The 3,812-nt window shown below is 43.2% G+C and overlaps 1 pseudogene; it reads right to left on the minus strand.

The window, feature by feature from the left end:
- Positions 1 to 608: 608 nt before the first annotated feature.
- Positions 609 to 3,228, minus strand: LOC147962851 (G-type lectin S-receptor-like serine/threonine-protein kinase At2g19130 pseudogene; annotated as a pseudogene).
- Between the last annotated feature and the right edge of the window lie 584 nt (positions 3,229 to 3,812).

The following is a 3,812-nucleotide window of genomic DNA, read 5'->3' on the forward strand; positions in this document are numbered from 1 at the left end:
AGAGAGTATCTCTCTATCATGAGAGGTGCAAACCCACTATTGATATCGAGATACACATTTCCGGTATACCTGTAAGTTACTTCTATTTAAGTCCAGTTACAAAAGTGACAATCGGTAACCCCAAAGTAACCATTTGGTATGTTGATATACAATATTCTCATGGGCTAAGGAACTATGCAACCATGAACAAGCTATATGAAATACCTATAACATAACAACGAAGACATCTTTCAATAATTCATAAGTTGGGTCTATCCAACTCCGTTGTTAGCATGACAATAATGTTCTCATATATTGATAGGATACTCACAATGCTCATGATTAGGAAAACAAGATCATCATCAATACATGAGATTGTCTTAGAGGCATGATGAGGGATGAATTGGTGTTTACATTTCCACAAATGTATTCAGGTTTTCCATTGAATCTCATATTCAAGAACCAACACACTTGTACAACAGAAATATAAACTTAATAATGAACATGGAAATGACATAATAACATTTTTATTGCCTCTAGGGCAGATTTCCATTACAAATTTATGCAAAAATAGTTGTTTCTTCAATCATAATCATTACAATTGTATAACAATTACAAATTTAGCCTTAAAGATAGTCATATATTATAACATCGCAACACAACTAGTTCCCCTGATACAAAAAGATTAGGAGCATTTTTTATGTGCGCTTCCGACCATAGCTCATAATAATTACAATTGTATAGCAATTACAAATTTGGCCTTAAAGATAGACATATATTATAACATCGCAACACAACTAGTTTCCCTAACACAAAAAGATTAGGAGCATTTTTGATGTGCGCTTCCGGCCATAGCTTGGAGCAATCTTGGTACCGGGGGCATTGTGATCTCAACCAGGCCTTCGAGAAATTGAACTACCTGTCCCATTGTTGGCCGATCAAGCTCATCATCCTGGATGCACCAACATGCAACCTTGCAAGCCAGTTCAACCTCATCCAATTTGATGTCGCCATCTAGCTTGTGATCTACCAAACCCTTGATGTCTCCTTTGAGAAGCTTATGTGAGGCATACACAGGGAAATAAACATCAACATTGCCACCACTAGGACATGATGCACATGAGTTCCTCCTTCCAGATATTATTTCCAGCAACACCATCCCGTAGCTATAAACATCGACTTTTGGTGTAATAGGAACACCGCTTATCCATTCAGGCGCAAGGTACCCTGTAGTTCCTCTCATTGTTGTCAATACTCGGCTATAATCCCTTCCTATAAGTTTTGCCATTCCAAAGTCTGCAATTTTTGGAAGGAGTGAAGAATCAAGAAGTATGTTTTCTGGCTTGATATCACAGTGTATGATGCAGTCTCGGCAGCTGTCATGCAAGTAGGCCAACCCTCTTGCAACTCCTAGGCCTATCTGATATCTAGCAGTCCAATTCAACATGGTAGAATTGCTTCGAAATAGATGGACATCAAGAGAGTGATTTGACATGTATTCATAAACAAGCAACCTCTTGGAACCATCACAACAGAAACCAACAAGCTTAACCAAATTGATGTGTTGAACAGCTCCGATTGTGCTCACTTCGGCTCTGAATTGCTTCTCTCCTTGATAAGCACCATCGAGCATCTTCACTGCTACGGCATTGGAGCCCTTTATAAACCCCTTGAATACAGAACCAAAACCACCTACCCCCAACTTATCTGTGAATTTGTTTGTTGCCCGTTGTAGATCATTGTATCCAAATGCAATGATTCCAGTACAAACTTGAGAATCACTCAGTATCTGACCAGAGTTCTTCTTTTTGTTTCTCTGGATCATTATTAAGAGGATAAGTGCAAATAGGCCTAAAACAAAAACGCCTGTACCAGTTACAATTCCAATAACAATTCCTCTTCTGTTGTTTTTCAAACTTTCTACATCTTTAGCAGAAAGACGGAGGTAAAGAGTTTCTCCGTTAGAATTGGCAGTGCCACTACATGGTAGTGCTCTTATGTTGAGCAATTTATTATGCCACATAGAACATCCATTGTCGCCAAAGGAGTAGGCTGTGCAAGAGCAATTATTCAGGCAAACTTGTGCGCACTCACTTGCACTTGCAGCAGCATCTACTTCTGGGGCATCCTTGGGCAACTTAACACATGGCATAGAATAGAACTTGTCTGTGGTATGCGTTGTGCCTCTATTGCTAATGCAGTCTAACTTAGTCTTCCTCGAGCACCCACCTGCTCGATCTTCTAGGTCCCAGTCCTTGGGGGATGTTATTGTGAAGCCCTCCATACAATTGCATTGTGGAAAATTATTATCATTGCAGATTGTGAAAGGCCCACAAATTGCATCAACGTCACACTGATCTCTTGGTTGGGCATTGATCATTACCCAATCTGGTGTGCCCTTCATCCAAATGAATGTCTTCATTTGACCCGAGATGTCAATTACATGACGAGTAAGCATATTTGGATCCATATATTGAGGCACTAATTTATATGTCCAGTACTTCTCTTTGTCACTGTGGACAAATTTTGCACTAATAGAGTGGCGGGCAGCCATCTCTGGAATTCCAGAAAAATATTTGCCGTTCCATGCACCGCTGGACCAATAGGGTATGGATGAGTTGAGTGCTACAAGCACTATCTGGTCAACAGCGGCCGGGTCTACCTCATAATAATAGACACCGGTAGCTGGGTCAGTCAAGCTTTTCCAAGAAACAAAACGGCGATTCAGGCCGGTGGCCTTATCCCATCCATGCTTGGCCCCAGGAAAAAATGTATCCGTGGGGTGATCAAAGCTTTGCCATAGAAACTCTGACAAGTTTGAAGAGTCTGTGAGTACGAGATTTCCAGTACTCAGCAGCCTAGCAGTGGTGCTATTTCTGGAGATGTTTGCCTGTGTGGACCAGATTATGGACATGGTGGACCGGTTTAAGATGACAAGGTTGCCATCGTGGGAAATGGTGAGCTCAACTGAGGTCGTGTTCTTGACTGGGTTATCCCTATTTCCAACCCATGCTGGAGTGAATTTAGGGACTGCGTTGAACCATATGCCAAGGTACCAGTTGGTGGTGCCTTCGGTCTGGAAGAAGCCGAGCGCGTACCTGCCATTGCCGGAGATGAGCTTGTCGTTGACGGCAAGTGATTGGCCGGCCAAGATGGTGTCCGTCGCTGTAGAGTTTGCTGGGGTGTGGATGCAGGAGAGCAGGGTGAAAACAATTAGGAAGGGCAGCATGGTGAACGGTGGTGAGGGCGTGCAGACTACTGCAGAATCGTGTTGTGTAGAGGCTGCAAATATAGGCTGGTGCTCAGCTCGGTCATAGCGACAAGCACTGGTGAGTCTTTTTGTGTGTGCGTGTGCGTTTGACTAAGTAAGCACTTCTGTTCAATCACAAAAAAAGAAGAAAATAATAGTATAAGTAAGCACTGTGAGTCAAGCACAACGTCCAAACTAGCACGTGGTGTTGAGAGCTTTTCCAGTGGCGATGGTGAAATGCGTCTTGCAGAGCACCAGACACATGCAGGTTGTGTTCTGGACTGATGTATTGCGTATTCTAGTTGAGCACCAGAGTGCCAGAGCACGGCAGGCGACCAATGTATTGCAGTTTTGCTCTGGACTGGGTATGCGTGGTGGAAATTGGAGAGTGTGGAGGAAGAAGAACGCCATGGGCGTGAGCGCCAGACACCTGGTTCGCCGGTCGAAATCTCGTCGTCACTGCCCACGACAGACCGGCCTGAAGAGGTCTTTGCCCACGACAGACCGTCCAGAAGAAAATTGCGCATGGCTTCGTCATTTACTCTTGTGTTCCACTTACATTTTCAGAGTAAAACTTATTGTT

Source organism: Triticum urartu, chromosome 7A, assembly GCF_056163025.1.
Source record: "Triticum urartu cultivar PI428250 chromosome 7A, HENAU_Tu73, whole genome shotgun sequence".
Lineage (NCBI taxonomy): Eukaryota > Viridiplantae > Streptophyta > Magnoliopsida > Poales > Poaceae > Triticum > Triticum urartu.